Source organism: Gordionus sp. m RMFG-2023, chromosome 1 (assembly GCF_954871325.1).
Source record: "Gordionus sp. m RMFG-2023 chromosome 1, tfGorSpeb1-WG-v2, whole genome shotgun sequence".
NCBI classification, from domain to species: Eukaryota; Metazoa; Nematomorpha; class Gordioida; order Chordodea; family Parachordodidae; genus Gordionus; species Gordionus sp. m RMFG-2023.
In genome coordinates this window covers 87877452-87898312 of record NC_088775.1, presented here as the reverse complement: position 1 = coordinate 87898312, position 20861 = coordinate 87877452, and positions in this window count along the sequence as shown.

Genomic DNA, 20861 nt, shown 5'->3' with positions numbered 1-20861 from the left:
GACCAATTTTATTCTAAGGCTCAAAATTTATTTAATCTTTATATCAAGAGATAGAATCACGCGTACCCTAAGACGGAACCTTGATTCAGAAAAAAAATATATGGTCCTCTGTTTTCGAACTAACTACCAGATTGGCAAGTCACACTCTTAACAAGGCCAGAGATACTTCCCAATGATTGCGATTTTTTTAAATAAAGAAAACAAAAACAGTTCTATCTTTTAAGGGAATTGACAGTTTTTGACCTTGTCTCCAATTTTTAATTAGCCCTAAAAAGTAAGTACTTCAATTCCTTTTTGTTGCAAGATTAATTGCACTATTTAAGCCTGATGACGAGGATCAGCCGATTGCAATAAGGCCTCTTTTTAGGAGACTAATAGCTAAGATAACTTTGAGTGCATCAAACCTGTTGCTTCAAAAATGTTACAAACATATTAAAAAGGCTTTAATAAAAAAAAGGAAGGCAAAATAACCCTTTACTCTACGTATATACCTCGATGATTCTCTACCAGGTACCGTAGTCTCTAAGCTGGATTTAAAAAGTGCTTTTAATTCTTTATTCAGAAAATTATTATTGAACATATTTTATAAATAATTATCAGTGCATGTTAAATTTATTGACAGGCATATGACTATGGAACCCCTCTTAAATTTTGGGATTATATACAATCCTTTCTGTTGAGGTTATACAACAAGGGAACCCTGTGGTTCCTCTCGTCTTTAGCTTGGGCATACATAATTTAATTCATTCTTTAAAAACTCTTTTTAACTTATACGTAAATATATTAGTGTTATTAAACGGCTCGATTTGAGCCGATTTTTAAAACGGTTAACTCATTATTTTACCTAGAATAATATTACGCAAGACTGAAGATCTTGCTATATGGCACAAAGATCTAGACATCAATTAGCGAAATCTAGAGTCTTAGGCAATATTTCTGGCTAAAATATTGAATTAGCCGTTTTTAAAAATCGGCTCAAAACGAGCCGTTTAACAACACTAAAATATATGGTATCTGGATGATGGCATCATCTGTGAACCATCTAAAAATATCTTAGGTCGTAGATTATATAGAGCTGAATTCTCCTTTAAAAAAAGGTCTTACTCTAAAAAGCTAAATCTGAAATATTCATTTTAAATTCCAATGCCCTCCAAAATCTTGAGGTTTAAAATTATTAAATAAAGTTAATCTTTTTTGTTTCCCCTATAAGCACTTTTTCCAACTGTAAGGTGTTCATGGGAAATTTTTTTAAAGGCTTATTAAAAAAATAATATTTAATTTAATCAAAATATTTTATTTTATTTTTAGATCTTCTTCCTTTTCATTTAAATAATGAAGTTATGTTTCCATAAATTTTTTAGGAATATTTTAGGAAATATTAAATATTTGGAGGATTTTAACTGGGGTCTATCACAACCTTGAAAATGGGAATTTTAGATTTGTACCCATTAAATCTTATATCTCTTTCTTCATTTTGGCATCATATTCGATGAATAACGCCATGATATCTTCTTTTAACTCCTAAGGATAACATTTTATATCTTTAGCTTTACCTGAATCTGTTTTACCCACACTTTAACACATCCAATTTTTGGAACTTTAATCTAAATTTTAAAAAAAAAAATACTCTCATCAAACCCTCATTGAAATATATCCTATTATCATCGGATCGTGAAAGGGTTTGCTCAAATAGCAGCTATATCAATTGTTAAAGAAAGGAAGAAAATTTGATTTAACAAATGAACAAGAGGAGTCCTTCAAAGAATTAAAATGTCGAATAGGAAAGGTTCTAGTGTGTTTTAACAATGAATTGGAGGTGATATTAGCGGTGGATACATCTAATAAAGGTATAGGAGGAGCGCTGTTGCATTATATTGATGGGGTATAGAAGCCGGTGTTTATTTTCTCAAGAATATTTAGAGCGGCAGAGACCAGGTATTCAGTTAGTGAGCAAGAAGCATTGGCCGTTATTTTCGGGTTAATGAAGTGCCGTGAATATCTGATTGGACGCCGGTTTGTAATTTACACGGATCATAAGCCGTTGATGCATTTATTCAAGAAGGACAACAAAGAGCTAATGTTGTCGCCTAGGCTGCAGAGATGGTTATTGCTCGTGTGCAGTTTTGGTGTCCAAGTGAAATATCAACGAAGGAGAGGAAATTATTTACCGGACATTTTATCCAGATGCGGAGCGGGGGAAGATTTAGGGTAGAAGGGACTAAAGGAACGAGAGAAAGAATTGAACAAGGACTGATTCGGACGATGGCGGGAGTATCTAGAGGCGGGCCAGTAACATGGGAAGAGATTAAAGGGGTAACTTTGAAAGATAAGGAAATGAGACGGATCAAAGCGTGCCTTAAGGGAAGGAAAATGTGTTGGGATGGAGACAAGGCCTATATATGTACAGAAGGAGTTGGCTATAATAGATGAATGTTTGGTGCGAGGAAACCGGAGTGTTATACCGGTCAAATTAAGGGAAGCGGTAATGGCAATGCTGAACATCAAGGAATGGAAAAAATGAAACGGTGGGGACGGGAATATGTTTGATGGCCATGAATAAACAGAGACATTGAAAATATCAGTCTAACCTGTGTTAGATGTAATTCTTGGGCTCCCATGCCACGAAAAGATAAGGAAATTATGTGGCCGAAGGTTTTTTTTTGGTTTATTTTAATTTGCTTTTCAACACACTTGTTTTTTACTTGATATATTTTTATTCAAAACACTTGTTTTTTACTTGATATATTTTTACTTGATTTTTCCTTTTTTTGTCTTTGTCTTACTTTCTTCTTTCTTCAATGTAAACTTTTTAACACACAAAAATAATAATTTTATTTTCACTTTATATATACATCGCGAAAAAAATTAATATTTTAAAAAAACATAATCTACACAAAACAATAAAATAATATTATCTAAAATAAATAAAATAATTAATCTACACAAAACATTTCTTTTCCACTATTATTAACGTATAAAAATCAATACATATTCAACTATTACAAAATAGTGACTCTACTAGTGGTTATGAATAGTTAAAAGCATCACCAAGTCGTAGCCTAAGTAACCACTTATCAGATAAACAATTAAGAGTTGACGTAGGCCGTCGAATTGGATGTAACTTTATTCAACCACATAATAAATGAGATATAGAATATCGGTTGATTCCAAATAGTGTTGTTAATCGGCTTAGTCGAGTCGACTTAGCCTAAATTTTTGTCAAGTTTTGAGTCGTAAAACTCATTTCAAATTTAGCGGCTCAATGAGCCGCATGAGTCGGCTCTATATATAATAATAAAATAATAAAAAATAATTTTATTTGTGCCATTATTATAATTATAAATTGTGGCATAAATCACTTCAAGGGGCTTCCTAGCTAAACCATTGGTTTTTTTAGGCCATAATAAATTGAAAATCATTTTTATTTATTAATAATGAAACGCATAGAATAATTTTATTGTTTAAATTATCATAATATTTATAAATTGAAGCTATTAGGTGAAATAAAATGAAATCTTTTATAGTTTTTTTTATCTTATTCTAAAATATCTATTTTTTATGTATATTAAAAGAAGTGGTTTTTTCTAAATAATTTATTTTTAAATATTTATTTTTTATAATATGATCTTTTTATACTATATTATTAATGTGATAATGGTAGTGTTGTTAATCGGCTTAGCCGAGTCGGCTCGAACGCAGCTCACCCAAATTTTGGGTCGTTTTTTTCGACTCTAACTCAAAGTTTTGGTCGTTTTTTACGACTTCGACCCGAGTTCAAGCCGAAAAAAATGACTTCGACCCAAAATATGGGTCGTTTTTTTCGACTCCGACCCAAGTCCAAGCCGAAAAAAACGACCTCGACCCAAAATATGGGTCGTTTTTTACGACTCCGACTCAAAATTTGGGTTGTATTTTTCGACTCAAACTTGAAATTTGGGTCGTATTTTTCGACTCAAACTTGAAGTTTGGGTCGTATTTTTCGACTAAAACTTGAAGTTTGGGTGTATTTTTCGACTAAAACTTGAAGTTTGGGTCGTATTTTTCGACTCAAACTTGAAGTTTGGGTCGTATTTTTCGACTCCAACTCAAAGTTTGGGTCGTTTATCTGACTCAGACTCAAACATCGGGTCGTTTTATTCAATCCGACTCAAAATATGGATCTTTCTTTTTAAAGACGACTTAAAGTTAGGGTTGCTTTTTTTCACCCTTAACCCAATATCTAGATCATTTTTTTTGACCAAAAGTCAAATAACATTTAGTATATATTAATATTATAGGCGGGAAAGTTACTTAAAGCTTCTTTAAATTATAATGCTCTGGATTAACTATTCATCATAGTTATTTTTTAAAATTTTTAAGTGAAGATGCACCATAGAAAAGAGCCATTTGTTATGATGCTTATTTTTGAACTTTTTTAAATGAAATAGATGAAAATATATATTGTAGACATGTTAAATCAAAATTTCAGTGAAGATGTACCATAGATAAGTGACAATTGTCATAATCGCCATTTTTGAACTTTTTTGAGTTTTTTTAAAGCAAATTGCTAAAAATATATATTCTAAACATGTTGAATTAAAAATTCAGTGAGGATGTATCATAGATAGGTGACAATTGTCATAATCGTTATTTTTGAACTTTTTCCAAATTTTTAAAGCAAATAGCTAAAAATATATATTCTAAACATGTTAAATTTAAAATTTGTGAGGATGTATCATAGATAGGTGACAATTGTCATATCGCTATTTTTGAACTTTTTCAAATTTTTTTAAAGGAAATAGCTAAAAATATATATTCTAAACATGTTGAATTAAAAATTCAGTGAGGATGTATCATAGACAATTGTCATAATCGTTATTTTTGAACTTTTTTCAATTTTTTTAAAGGAAATAGCTAAAAATATATATTCTAAACATGTTAAATTAAAAATTCAGTGAGGATGTATCATATATAGGTGACAATTGTCATAATCGCTATTTTTGAACTTTTTCAAAATTTTTTAAAGGAAATAGCTAAAAATATATATTCTAAACATGTTAAATTAAAAATTCAGTGAGGATGTATCATATATAGGTGACAATTGTCATAATCGCTATTTTTGAACTTTTTCAAATTTTTTTTAAAGGAAATATCTAAAAATATATATTCTAAACATGTTAAATTAAAAATTCAGTGATTATGTATCATAGATAGGTGACAATTGTCATAATCGCTATTTTTGAACTTTTCAAATTTTTTTAAAGGAAATAGCTAAAATTATATATTTTAAACATGTTAAATTAAAAATTCATTGATGATGTATCATAGATAGGTGACAATTGTCATAATCGCTATTTTTGAAATTTTTCAAATTTTTTTAAAGGAAATATCTAAAAATATATATTCTAAACATGTTAAATTAAAAATTCAGTGATGATGTATCATAGATAGGTGACAATTGTCATAATCGCTATTTTTGAACTTTTTCAAATTTTTTTAAAGGAAATAGCTAAAATTATACATTTTAAACATGTTAAATTAAAAATTCAGTGAATGTATCATAGATAGGTGACAATTGTCATAATCGCTATTTTTGAATTTTTTCAAATATTTTTAAAGGAAATAGCTAAAAATATATATTCTAAACATGTTAAATTAAAAATTCAGTGAGGATGTATCATATATAGGTGACAATTGTCATAATCGCTATTTTTGAACCTTTTCAAATTTTTTTAAAGGAAATATCTAAAAATATATATTCTAAACATGTTAAATTAAAAATTCAGTGAAGATATATCATAGATAGGTGACAATTGTCATAATCGCTATTTTTGAACTTTTTTAATTTTTTTTAAAGGAAATATCTGAAAATATATATACTAAACATGTTAAATTAAAAATTCAGTGATGATGTATCATAGATAGGTGACAATTGTCATAATCGCTATTTTTGAACTTTTTCAAATTTTTTTAAAGGAAATAGCTAAAATTATATATTCTAAACATGTAAAATAAAAATTCAGTGAGGATGTATCATAGATAGGTGACAATTGTCATAATCGTTATTTTTGAACTTTTTTCAATTTTTTAAAGTAAATAGCTAAAAATATATATTCTAAACATATTAAATTAAAAATTCAGTGATGATGTATCATAGATAGGTGACAATTGTCATAATCGCTATTTTTGAATTTTTTCAAATTTTTTTAAAGGAAATAGCTAAAAATATATATTCTAAACATGTTAAATTAAAAATTCAGTGAGGATGTATCATATAGGTGACAATTGTCATAATCGCTATTTTTGAACTTTTTCAAATTTTTTTAAAGGAAATAGCTAAAAATATATATTCTAAACATGTTAAATTAAAAATTTAAGAGGATGTATCATAGATAGGTGACAATTTTCATAATCGCTATTTTTAACATTTTTTAAAGAAAATAGCTAAAAATATATATTCTAAACATGTTAAATTAAAAATTAAGTTAGGATGTATCATAGATAGGTGACAATTTTCATAATCGCTATTTTTAACATTTTTTAAAGAAAATAGCTAAAGATATATATCCTAAACATGTTAAATTAAAATATCAGTGAGGATGTATCATAGATAAGGGACAAAAAATGTTATTATATATACGAGTAGTAAGGTACATAATAATTTTTGAGTGATAAAATGAGATGCTAATATATTTCTTGTAATTTTAATTTATAAAAAAATTCTTAAATATGTTATTGTCATAGACTGGGTCAGAAAATCAACTATCACATAAACTCATCTATGTTTTATTCATATTATATTTTTAAGTTTAAGGATATTAAAATATTTCCTCTTTGAAGTTTCTAGTTAGGATAAAATTTACTTGGCACATCTTACAATGATATTTATACCTTGTTTTTTTTTCGAGAATAAATTTTATGCGATATCTCATGAAGGAAATTACATATCATTGTACAGAGAAATAACTTTGTATAAATTATCTGCACCAATATCTTTTATATCAATCTCTATCGATGACATTTTAAATTATATTGGAAACTAGATTGTGTAGATTTTTAAATATTAATTTAAAGGATTAAGATTTTAGAATTAATTATAAATATATCTTAATAATTTTTATATGCATTTAATATTTAAAATCTCTCGTTTTAAGCCTATTTAGCAAGAAAAATATTGACTAATCCTGAAATTACGATAATAGATATCTATACCTTTATATAATCTATGAGAAAAATTGCTCTCATAATATTCTTCTTAATAAAATAGTGAATAATTAACGCCTGAAAAAAAGTATAGCGCTTTATAACATGGTTCAAAGTTAATCCCAGTATCAATTTTAATGTGTAATTTTTCTCAAGTGTTCAAAATTCTAAATCTTAATATCAAAAACTATTTTAGTTATCAATTTAAAGTCAAATAATATTAAAACACTAATATTCTACAGTATTCATAAAAAACAACAGCCTGAAACAAGAATAGTAAGCTCAAAACATCTTAAATATTTGATACATTTATAGTTTAAATATTTTTATTTAAATTATATATATTTATTAATGTACAAAAAATTTAATTTAACAATATATATAGATATAAAAATTATGTATAAAATTTATTATTCATGATATTGATATCCCATGAATATAAACATAAACACTGTTTAAGTGTTTCGGAGGCCATGCGATTTCTTTTCTTTGTTAAGGTGTCCACCCCTCTTGAGAAGACACGCTCGCTCTCAACGGATGTACTTTGCTGCGACAAAAAATCTTTAGCCATCATGCAAAGGTACGGAAAACGCTCAGAATTACAGCTCCACCAATCCAACACTGTAGTCGTTGCTGAGACTACTGGATCAGCTAGGTATTCGGCGATCTCATTCACCATTGGAACTAACGAGGCTTTCCTAAAAATATAAAATAAATTATTAAAATTAAATATATCAACTTTGAGAAAATTTAAAATAGTTATAGAATATTAAATATATACCTTCTCAGACTATTTAAGATAGTTATTGACATCATTTCACAATTATCGTCTTTTTCTGATATTTCTGGCGATATATTACACCGGTATTTACCATATAAAGCAATCAATTTTTCATAATAACATTCTTTGTTCATCCATAAGGTATGAATGTTTTCTTGATACGTGGATCAAGAAAACTACACACATATATTTCGAAATTGTCCATAATATTGATATATTTTTGGCATTTAGCCAACATAGATCTAGACGATTCTACTATAACATTATTATTACTGGTTTCAATACTTGTTACCAGTAATATTTGAATCGTATCTAAATATAGTGCATACATCCCTATTGTAGATGTATTCGTACTTATCTCGCACGTTATTTTATAAAAAGGATATAAAAAATCCTCTATATCTTTTAACATTCTACTCTCATCTGTATTAATGTAAAAATTTTCATTGATACATCTTTTCCAGTTTCTAAATTCTATAAATCAAACAGTAAAAAAATTAAATATTAATATTAATACCTTTGATCGATTTTTAAAAAGACCTGAATAATATTATGTAATCATGGAGATTTTATAGATGACAGATAGGTTTTTATTTTACCAAATCTCGAGGCTTACTTATTATTTTGCTAAAATCCTAATTTGGCCATTTTTAAGAAATCGAAAGGGGTCGGCTGAAAAGTGATTGATTTGACAATGACCCTACAAAGAAGTATTAAATAATACTAAGAATTAATACCTATTTTGTTGTTAATAAGCTAAGTTACAATCAGAAATTAATAAATAAAATATATCAGAGGGCTAGATCGTATTTTAATTTTTTTATATATACCACCGGGCTGGGCCTAAAATTATTTATAAAAAAATATCCGAACAGGGCCGGCCATATATATCAAATTAAATATTTAAAATCGCTTTTATTAGCTAAAAATCTATTATAAATATAATATATTTTAAAAAAATCCGGGCCGGGCTAGCCGTATATTGTAAATTAAATATTTGTAATACCTATTATTAGCTATAAAAATCTATTATAAATAGAACTGTATTTATATTGATATAAAATTTATAAAAATATTATTTAAAAATATCCTAAATAAAAAAATATATGTATATTATTTTAAAAATAAAATAAATTAACCAATCACAAAAGAACAATAATATATCAAAAAAAAATAACATAAAAAACATTTAAAAAAATAACAAAAAAATTCAATATAAAAAGAAGTCCGAGTCAAAAAAACGACCCAAACTCTGGGTCGGGGTCGCGACGTTTGAACAACATAATAATGAGCCCCTCCAAAAAAATAGTAACCTAACTTAATATTCTAAATAATTAATATTAAGTATAAATTATTACCTTTTTTGAAAAATATAGCCAGGTTTATATATTGAATATATTTTCTATATTTTAATTAGGTTTAAAATAATAAAAAATTAGAGTAAAAAATAAAAAGATAGGTAAATTTAGCACTTAAATAAGATAAAATAGGCCATTATGAAGTAATAATTAAATCTTTATAAGCAAATATCGCAAAATTGACAGAGCTGTACCGTCATAAAAATTAAAATTTTTTTAATTTAGTTTTTATTTTTTTATATATTGAAAATAAATAAGTTATTATCAACTTTTAGCTTAAAAATATTTAAAAACGGGAGGAAAACAAAACAATTCTAGACCAACATTAAAATCCTAAAAACCCCGAAATATTTTATGTTTTTTTAAATATTAAAAAACATTACTGCCATCATAAGGAATAATTTCTTTTTAAATTGAAAATTTAATTTAATGTAACTATATAAAAACAAAAATTTATTAAACTTGTAGCGGTAGTGGAACGATATATTTTTTCGCAATGATTGCATTTTTTGTGTGATTTATTTGGACTATAATTATAATTTGATTTAATATTGAAACTACTATTAATCGCAGAAGAATTTAAATCCTGTTCTATTAGTGAATCCGAAAAAGGCTCCAACTAAAATCATAAATATATTAAAATAAAGGTTATAATTGCATAAAATCGAAATAATATCATAAAGGTTTATGGTTATTGATTTACTTGATTTTCTCTATCATCTTGAGTTGACCTTGATGGCGTAGAACTTGAACTTTGTGACATCACACTAAGAAAAGTTTTATATAAAAATAATATTTAAGAAATGATTTAAATTGGACAACTTTTATTAATAAAATTTATGTTAATAATATTAAATTATAATTTTAAAAACAAAAAATGAATAAAATAAAAAAATTTAGATTTATACCCCTAAAAATAATAAAAAAAAATTTGGAAAGTTAAAAAAAATTTGGAAAGTTAAAAAAAATGATTATTAATCATATCCCTATCCCTAACAATGAAGAAAAGAAAAAATCTCAACAAATTTGCCGTCTAGCTGGCACCACTAAAAGTAAAATAAAATATCTTTTATAATTTTAGAATTTAAATAGTCACTTCACTTCCATATGGAATTTTTAAACTAATAAAACAATAAATTTTTTAAATAAGTATTTGCGATTCCGGATGCATTTTTCAATTAAAATATGAATTTTTTTAAATATAATTTAATAATTTAGGCGAGCTATATTTTTCATAAATGTAGTGTTAAGTCGAGTTTTTTTAAGTCGTACTGTAATTCTGAGCGTTTTCCGTACCTTTGCATGATGGCTAAAGATTTTTTGTCGGAGCAATACATCCGTTGAGAGCGAGCGTGTCTTCTAAAGAGGGGTGGACACCGTAACAAAGAAAAGAAATCGCATGGCCTCCGAAACACTTAAACAGTGTTTATGTTTAAATTCATGGGATATCAATATCATGAATAATAAATTTTATACATAATTTTTATATCTATATATATTGTTAAATTAAATTTTTTGTACATTAATAAATATATATAATTTAAATAAAAATATTTAAACTATAAATGTATCAAATATTTAAGATGTTTTGAGCTTAGTATTCTTATTTCAGGCTGTTGTTTTTTATGAATACTGGAGAATATTAGTGTTTTAATATTATTTGACTTTAAATTGATAACTAAAATAGTTTTTGATATTAAGATTTAGAATTTTGAACACTTGAGAAAAATTACACATTAAAATTGATACTGGGATTAACTTTGAACCATGTTATAAAGCGCTATACTTTTTTTCAGGCGTTAATTATTCACTATTTTATTAAGAAGAATATTATGAGAGCAATTTTTCTCATAGATTATATAAAGGTATAGATATCTATTATCGTAATTTCAGGATTAGTCAATATTTTTCTTGCTAAATAGGCTTAAAACGAGAGATTTTAAATATTAAATGCAATATAAAAATTATTAAGATATATTTATAATTAATTCTAAAATCTTAATCCTTTAAATTAATATTTAGAAATCTACACAATCTAGTTTCCAATATAATTTAAAATGTCACCGATAGAGATTGATATAAAAGATATTGGTGCAGATAATATATACAAAGTTATTTGTCTGTACAATGGTATGTAATTTCCTTCATGAGATATCGCATAAAATTTATTCTCGAAAAAAAAAACAAGGTATAAATATCATTGTATGATGTGCCAAGTAACTTTTATCCTAACTAGTAACTTGAAAGATTTAAGAATTTTATTATAAATTAAAATTACAAGAAATATATTAGCATCTCATTTTATCACTTAAAAATATTATGTACCTTACTACTCGTATATATAATAACCATTTTTTGTCCCTTATCTATGATACATCCTCACTGATGTTTTAATTTAACATGTTTATATTTTTAGCTATTTCCTTTAAAATAATTGAAAAAAGTTCAAATATAACGATTATGACAATTGTCACCTATCTATGATACATCCTCACTGAATTTTTAATTTAACATGTTTAGAATATATATTTTTAGCTATTTCCTTTAAAAAAATTTGAAAAAGTTTAAAAATAACGATTATGACAATTGTCACCTATCTATGATACATCCTCACTGAATTTTTAATTTAACATGTTTAGAATATATATTTTTAGCTATTTCCTTTAAAAAAATTTGAAAAAGTTCAAAAATAACGATTATGACAATTGTCACCTATCTATGATACATCCTCACTGAATTTTTAATTTAACATGTTTAGAATATATATTTTTAGCTATTTCCTTTAAAAAAATTTGAAAAAGTTCAAAAATAGCGATTATGACAATTGTCACCTATATATGATACTTCCTCACTGAATTTTTAATTTAACATGTTTAGAATATATATTTTTAGCTATTTCCTTTAAAAAATTTGAAAAATTCAAAAATAGCGATTATGACAATTGTCACCTATATATGATACATCATCACTGAATTTTTAATTTAACATGTTTAGAATATATATTTTTAGCTATTTCCTTTAAAAAAATTTGAAAAAATTCAAAAATAGCGATTATGACAATTGTCACCTATCTATGATACATCCTCACTGAATTTATGTTTAGAATATATATTTTTAGCTATTTCCTTTAAAAAAATTTGAAAAAGTTCAAAAATAGCGATTATGACAATTGTCACCTATATATGATACATCCTCACTGATGTTTTAATTTAACATGTTTAGGATATATATTTTTAGCTATTTCCTTTAAAATAATTGAAAAAAGTTCAAAAATAACGATTATGACAATTGTCACCTATCTATGATACATCCTCACTGAATTTTTAATTTAACATGTTTAGAATATATATTTTTAGCTATTTCCTTTAAAAAAATTTGAAAAAGTTCAAAAATAACGATTATGACAATTGTCACCTATCTATGATACATCCTCACTGAATTTTTAATTTAACATGTTTAGAATATATATTTTTAGCTATTTCCTTTAAAAAAATTTGAAAAAGTTCAAAAATAACGATTATGACAATTGTCACCTATCTATGATACATCCTCACTGAATTTTTAATTTAACATGTTTAGAATATATATTTTTAGCTATTTCCTTTAAAAAAATTTGAAAAAGTTCAAAAATAGCGATTATGACAATTGTCACCTATATATTACTTCCTCACTGAATTTTTAATTTAACATGTTTAGAATATATATTTTTAGCTATTTCCTTTAAAAAAATTTGAAAAAAATTCAAAAATAGCGATTATGACAATTGTCACCTATATATGATACATCATCAATGAATTTTTAATTTAACATGTTTAGAATATATATTTTTAGCTATTTCCTTTAAAAAAATTTGAAAAAATTCAAAAATAGCGATTATGACAATTGTCACCTATCTATGATACATCCTCACTGAATTTATGTTTAGAATATATATTTTTAGCTATTTCCTTTAAAAAAATTTGAAAAAGTTCAAAAATAGCGATTATGACAATTGTCACCTATATATGATACTTCCTCACTGAATTTTTAATTTAACATGTTTAGAATATATATTTTTAGCTATTTCCTTTAAAAAAATTTGAAAAAATTCAAAAATAGCGATTATGACAATTGTCACCTATATATGATACATCATCACTGAATTTTTAATTTAACATGTTTAGAATATATATTTTTAGCTATTTCCTTTAAAAAAATTTGAAAAAATTCAAAAATAGCGATTATGACAATTGTCACCTATCTATGATACATCCTCACTGAATTTTTAATTTAACATGTTTAGAATATATATTTTTAGATATTTCCTTTAAAAAAATTTGAAAAAGTTCAAAAATAGCGATTATGACAATTGTCACCTATATATGATACATCCTCACTGTTTTTAATTTAACATGTTTAGAATATATATTTTTAGATATTTCCTTTAAAAAAATTTGAAAAAGTTCAAAAATAGCGATTATGACAATTGTCACCTATATATGATACATCCTCACTGAATTTTTAATTTAACATGTTTAGAATATATATTTTTAGCTATTTCCTTTAAAAAAATTGAAAAAAGTTCAAAAATAACGATTATGACAATTGTCACCTATCTATGATACATCCTCACTGAATTTTTAATTTAACATGTTTAGAATATATATTTTTAGTTATTTCCTTTAAAAAATTTGAAAAAGTTCAAAAATAGCGATTATGACTATTGTCACCTATCTATGATACATCCTCACAAATTTTAAATTTAAGATGTTTAGAATATATATTTTTAGCTATTTGCTTTAAAAATTTGAAAAAAGTTCAAAAATAACGATTATGACAATTGTCACCTATCTATGATACATCCTCACAAATTTTAAATTTAACATGTTTAGAATATATATTTTCATCTATTTCATTTAAAAAATTTCAAAAATAACCATCATAACAAATGGCTCTTTTCTATGGTGCATCTTCACTTAAAAATTTTAAAAAATAACTATGATGAATAGTTAATCCAGAGCATTATAATTTAAAGAAGCTTTAAGTAACTTTCCCGCCTATAATATTAATATATACTAAATGTTATTTGACTTTTGGTCAAAAAAAATGATCTAGATATTGGGTTAAGGGTGAAAAAAAGCAACCCTAACTTTAAGTCGTCTTTAAAAAGAAAGATCCATATTTTGAGTCGGATTGAATAAAACGACCCGATGTTTGAGTCTGAGTCAGAAAAACGACCCAAACTTTGAGTTGGAGTCGAAAAATACGACCCAAACTTCAAGTTTGAGTCGAAAAATACGACCCAAACTTCAAGTTTTAGTCGAAAAATACGACCCAAACTTCAAGTTTGAGTCGAAAAATATGACCCAAACTTCAAGTTTAAGTCGAAAAATACGACCCAAATTTCAAATTTGAGTCGAAAAATACCACCCAAATTTTGAGTCGGAGTCGTAAAAAACGACCCATATTTTGGGTCGAAGTCGTTTATTTCGGCTAGAACTCGGGTCGAAGTCGAAAAAAACGACCCAAACATTGAGTCGGAGTCGAATAAAACGACCCGAGCTTTGGGTCGGGGTCGCGACTCGCGGCGTTTTAACAACACTAGATAATGGTCATATTCGTTATTTTTTAACATTTTTGAAATTTTTGGCACAAAAAGGTAAAATAAAATTTATTTTGTAAAGTTGATAAATTATAAATTAAATAAAGATGTCCTTGGATAAATGATAATTATATTGGTATTTTTAAGATATTATATTTTTTGCCGCTTTGCAAAAATTAGTATTGCAAACATGTTTAAATAAAACTTAAATGTATATATACCCTAGATAAGTGACAATTGTCATAATCGTTATTTTTAAAGTTTTTTGAATTTTTTTAACGCAAATGGGTAAAAACATAGATTGTAAACATGTTAAAATATAATTTCAGTGAATGTACCATAGATAAGTGACAATTGTTATAATTTTTAAAGTTTTTTCAATTTTTTTGGCTCAAATGGGAACATAGATTGTAAACATGTTAAAATAAAACGTAAATGAAGATGCACCCTAGATAAGTCACAATTGTCATAATCGTTATTTTTAAAATTTTTTGAATTTTTTTAAAGCAAATGGGTAAAAACATAGATTGTAAACATGTTAAAATAAAATTTCAGTGTAACCATAGATAAGTGACAATTGTCATAATCGTTATTTTTGAAGTTTTTTGAATTTTTTTGACACAAATGAGTAAAAACATACATTGTAAATATGTTAAAATACAATTTCAGTGAATATGTGCCATAGATAAGAGATAAGTAACAATTGTCATAATCGTTATTTTTAATTTGAATTTTTTTGACGCTAATGGGTAAAAACATAGAAATTAAACCTGTTAAAATAAAATTTCAGTGAATATGTGCCATAGATAAGTGACAATTGTCATAACCGTTATTTTTAAAGATTTTTCAATTTTTTTGACGCAATTGGGTAAAAACATACATTGTAAACATGTTAAAATAAAATTTCAGTGAATATGTGCCATAGGTAAGTGACAATTGTCAAATCATTATTTGACTTTTACCATTTTATATCGTTGTAAATAGTAAATACACGACTTTTACTTAATATTAAATAACGCTAAAATTATAAAAGGTGGAAGATTTTCTAAATAAAAGAAAAATTAATTTAAAAGTTCATTTATATAGAAAGAAATCGATTAATATGAATTAAAAAATCTTTATTTATTAGCGGGAGGATTAATAGAGGATATGGGGAGAATTCATAAAGGGGAGGGGGTTTTAAGAGAAAAATGGGGGATTCATTGGGGAGTAAAATAGGAGGATTCATTGGGAAGGCATCTGAAAGATACAAAAGAGTTGTTTAAAATTTGTGCAAATGTTTAATATTTTAAGGAGAGATACAAAAGAGGTGTTTAAATTTGTGTAAAAGTTAATGTATTGAGATAAATTTTTTAAAAAAGGGGGTTTGAAATTTGGATAAAGTATAATATATTTAGATGAATTTTAAGAGAAGAGATACAAAAGAAAGGTTTAGCCTTCCAACTTTTATAATTTTAGCGTTATTTAATAGTAAAATTAGTGCATTTACTATTTACAAAGGTATAAAATGGTAAAAGTTATAAAAGAAACAAGAAATTAACAAGTTATATTTATTTTAAATAAATTTTATTCCTACTTTTAAAAAATAAAATAAAATAATAATGATCATATGTATAATAATCAACTGGTATATATACTAAAACATTTCAATCAACTGGTATATGTAACAAAACATTTAAATTAATACTCAATAAATTATTTCACAAATTTGAATAAAAAACACAATATGTAACAAATCATTTAAATTAGTACTCAATAATTTATTTCACAAATTTGAATAAACAACACAATTAACATTCCCCTCCTCGACAAAGCATCAAATTGCTGCTCAGTGGGAGCATAAGTCTGTCTGATGGCGTGAGTCCATACGTTTTCGTAGGTTTGAAAAGTTGCTGTACGTTATCATTATTATAAGGATTAAGTTTGAATATATGGAATATGGAATAAAATTTTGGAATAAAAGAATTTGGAATAAAATTTTTGGAATAGGGAATGATGTAGAATAAAAATTTTGTAATATGGAATGATGAATATATAGAATTCCATAAGAATGATAAATCAACAAAGATTATTATATAATATTCGCGTATTATGAAATTTTGCGTTTTATATTTTATTAAAAATTTAAGTTACAAAATCTTTTAAATAAAAAGGTTTTTGTTTAATTCTCAACGGTCTGAAAGGTATCTTGTTATTTTCACTTACTTCTACACTTCCCTCCTTATAAGAATTCTTAGGGTAACTTTCAAAATATTTAAATCTATTAAAACATTCTCTTTTACGCAACTGGTCTAAATGTCTCCTCACTACACCTTTATCTGTATTCACCTGGAACATCGTGTCACTCTATTTGTGCGTGATGTTGCCTTTGCACCACGTGTCATCGCTCTGTTTCTTGCACCAAACGAAGTCTCCAATATTAAAGGTTCGATTTCTCGGTAGCGATATGTTAACTTTGTCAATTTTATCCTCCAATGGTTTCAATAAGTCCCACTTTATTCTAATATCGCGGTTAAACACTCTTTTGGATGGTGTGACACCTGTAATATCATTCGGTGTATTTCTGTAGTTAAACAAGAATCTGTCCAGTGCAGCTTCTAAGTCAATCTTTATGTTTCTTTTCATGTGAACTTTAAATGTTCTCACCATACGTTCAGCTTGTCCATTAGATTGCTGATGGTAGGCGGATGTTAGTGCATGTTTTATTCCATAGTTACTACAAAATATCTCAAAGTCTTTGCTTGTAAAGTTGGTACCGTTATCTGTAACAATGGTTTCAGGTATGCCAAATAGTGAAATAGTTCTAAAAATTTCTTTCAACGTGAATTCAGTCGTGATGTTTTTTACAGGAACTATAATTGGGAATTTACTATAGTCATCGACGATTATTAACCAATTTTTTGTAAAAAATGGACCCGCATAGTCTACGTCCTTTCAAAAGGTTTCGTCGCCAATACCCATGGATTTTGTATTTTCTTTGGATTGTCGTGAAAAATATTACAATCGTCGCAACTTCTAATTTCCAAATCAATGTCGTTGACCATACCAGACCACCACATGCGATCTTTGGCTAAGGATTTAATTTTACCTGCTCCTATGTGACCTTCATGTAATGCCTTTAATATGTTCTTTCTCAGACTTGTTGGAATTATTATTTTGTTGCTTTTGTACAGACAATTTTTAATAATACTAAGTTCATATTCAATATTTTCATAAGTTTTGTTTTTAATAGGCACATTATTTCTTATATCATTAATAACTTGAGATAATTCAAAATCTTTGGACGTTTTATCACGTATTCGGTCAAAACTAAGAGGTATATCGCCAAAGTCATATATAATTGCGACATCATCAATAACGTCATCATCAATTACTTGTGGTAATCTTGAGAGGCAATCAGGAACAACATTGTATTTACCAGCTTTATATCTGATGTTAAAGTCCTAACCCCCCAAAATTTTATTCCACTTCTGTAATCTTAAGGACATGGTACTATTATCTTGGAGCCCTTTGGTGAAAATATGGATTAACGGCTTGTGGTCCGTTACAATAGTGAACTTAGTCCCTATCAAGTATTCTAGAAATCTCTTGATAGCAAACATAATGGTCAAAGCTTCACGCTCAATATTGGTATAATTTATCTCGGACTTTGCTAAAGTTCTCGACGCAAAAGCTATTAGTTTTTCTTTGCCATCTTTTTCGGTGTGAAACAAAACAGCTCCTAAACCTCTTTTAGATGCATCAGTCGCAATTCCGATAGGTAATTCAGGATTAAAGTACGTCAAAGCTGGAGGAAGACTAATCAGCGTCTTAAGATCAGCAAAACTTTTGGAGTGTTCTGAATTCCACTCCCATTTTTCCTTGTTGACAATCTTGTATAAAGGATCAGCTATTTCAGCAAAGTTGTTCAAAAATTTTCTGTAGTAGCCCGCCATACCCAGAAACGTTGACAATTCAGCAGCTGATTTTGGTTCCGGCATTCTAACGATCGCCTCGATCTTGTCATGGTTGGCGTGGATCCCATTGGCGTCGATATCGTGTCCTAAGAACCTCAGACTTTTTTTGAAGAATAAGCTTTTTGCAAAATTAGGCACTAAGCCATAAGATAATATTCTTTCAAAAACTCTTTTTATGTTGTTGAAATGAGCTTCGTCACTACTTCCCGTTATTAATAGGTCATCAATATAAAAGATGACATCTTTCATATCACCGAAAATTTGATCCATAATCTGTTGAAAAACTGCAGAAGAAGTCTTTAACCCAAAAGGAAGTCTAGTAAACCGGTAGTATCCCCTGTGTGTAGATATGGTTAATATGTTTCTGCAGTTTATGTAGATGGGAATTTGTAAGAACGCGTCTTTGAAATCGATCTTGCTGAATTTCTTCCCCTCCTTGAGCTTAGCTATAAGATCGTTTATTCTTGGAAGTGGGTATCTGAAATCTTCAAGAGCAGGATTAACAGTGTCTTTGAAATCGGCGCAAACCCTAACGCTCCCATTTTCTTTGTAGACAGCGGTTATAGGACTTGCCCATCGAACATCCGTCACCAGCTCAATGACTCCCTCGTCTAACCATCTCATAAGTTCTTTAGTTACAGCATCTATTTTTGAATAAGGTATACGCCTTGGTGGTATTATCTTAGGTTTGGCATCATTTCGTAAATGTATCTTGACGTTAACTTTGTTGATTGGTTTGGTAGTCAGTTTGAATTCACAATCTTTTATTAATTTATTTCCATCTTCATAATTGATATCGATGTTTGCTATAAACTTGTTCAAATATTACATATTACTAAAGGCATTGATCCACATTCGTCCCAATAATGCATTTTTATTAGACTTTACGATCACTGCTTGCAAGTGTTTGGCGATACCATCGTAGCTTACTTTAACTTGAGTTACGTCGATAATTTCAATTAAGTTTCCATCATAAGCTGAGAGTTGTAGAGTGGACTTTTTAAGATCTTTAATACCTATTTGTTTAGCCATTTCATGAGGTATAATTGTGAATTTAGATCCAGTATCGACTTGCATTGTAACGGTAACATCGTTTATTTTTAAGGAAATCATAAATGCATTGTCATTGAGTTTATGCTCGGTTAAATTGTTGACATTAAAATCACTATCATTATTATTTTGTGTAACATCATTTTTATTTTCCACAATCTCTTCAATATTCATATTGCAATTGTTGCTATTACTTTGGCTCTGATCATGATATTGTATTTGTTTTCTTAGATTATAGTTTTTCCATGTATTGTTTCCACCATCTCTATTATTTTTATGCCAGGCATTATTTCTATCATAATTGTTTGAATTGCTATTATCGTGCCACCTGAAGTTTCTTCCGTTATAGTTTGAATTGTTGTTGTTTTGCCAGGCATTGTTTCTATCACAATTGTTTGCATTATTGTTATTGTGCCACATGAAGTTTCTTCCGTAATAGTTTGAATTGTTGTTGTTTTGCCAGGCATTGTTTCTATCATAATTGTTTGCATTATTTTTATTGTGCCACATGGAGTATCTTCCGTAATAGTTTGAATTGTTATTCGAAGATTGGTTATTACGAAAATTTCTAGAGTTACCCTCACTGTCTCGAAAATTATTGTTTTGATAGTTTCGGCTAGCATTATCAGGCCTAAAATCATTATAATTCCTCTTCTTAAAATCAAAATTTTCCCTACGAGTGTTACGTCCATTATAATTAAAATTCTTTTCTCTAAAATTATTACGTTCATTATCATTAGAATTATTCTCATTATTACTAAAAGTACTTTTGCATGGTATTTTATCAATATTTGAATTAAAAAATTTTTTATTTTTATCCAATTTTTTATCATTGTCTACATAATTTGTATCGCTAACGTCTGGTTTAATATTACTACCATCTAACTCAACTCCTAATTTCATCATCTCATCTACAGTCCAGTCCTTATGCTTATTCAGCTTCCTTCTGATAT